This window comes from Ixodes scapularis, unplaced genomic scaffold, assembly GCF_016920785.2.
Source record: "Ixodes scapularis isolate PalLabHiFi unplaced genomic scaffold, ASM1692078v2 PGA_scaffold3__209_contigs__length_174095766, whole genome shotgun sequence".
NCBI lineage: Eukaryota > Metazoa > Arthropoda > Arachnida > Ixodida > Ixodidae > Ixodes > Ixodes scapularis.
The window spans coordinates 72,539,445-72,540,051 of NW_024609868.1; positions in this window are offsets into that span (position 1 = coordinate 72,539,445).

Consider the following 607-nt stretch of genomic DNA (forward strand, 5'->3'; position numbering starts at 1 on the left):
TAACAAATTAGCTTCAAATAAGTGTTGTGGAACCCTGCAGAGTAAAATAAAAAAAAGAATAAAAAAGGAATATTCTGAGCAGCCAGAGCAGCACGGCTGCTCTGGCCGCTCTGGCCAGAGCAGCTCCTCTCATCAAAGAAGACGCCGTCCGAAACTCCAACGGCTCCCTTCGTATTTTTTTTTTCTTTTTATTCACTTCGTTACTTCATTTTGTTGTTGGGTTTGACTGCTCCCTTCTCTGTGACGATGCCGTCTGTGGACATACGTGTGGCGTTTGTTTTGTCACGCGACGGTGTGGTCCGACCGATCAACCAATGAGTTTGTTAGAATTGTGTCACGAGGTATAAAATGGCGGATGAAATAAAAATAATAAATGCAAAGGAGCGCGCAGTTCCCCCTCGGCGCTTTATTCTTCCAGAGGCGAGCATCGCAGTGCCATGGCGTTCAACTTGTGCCGTCTTCATGGCGTCATGAAAGACGCTCTTGAAGCAATTAATTTGCTTTAGCGCGTTGGCCTGCTCCTGACTGCTGGGTCTTCGTGCGTGTCCAGAGTGCGAAGCTGCGGTGACAAGCTGCAAGTCCGCGCTAGATCTGCGGATGGCTACAC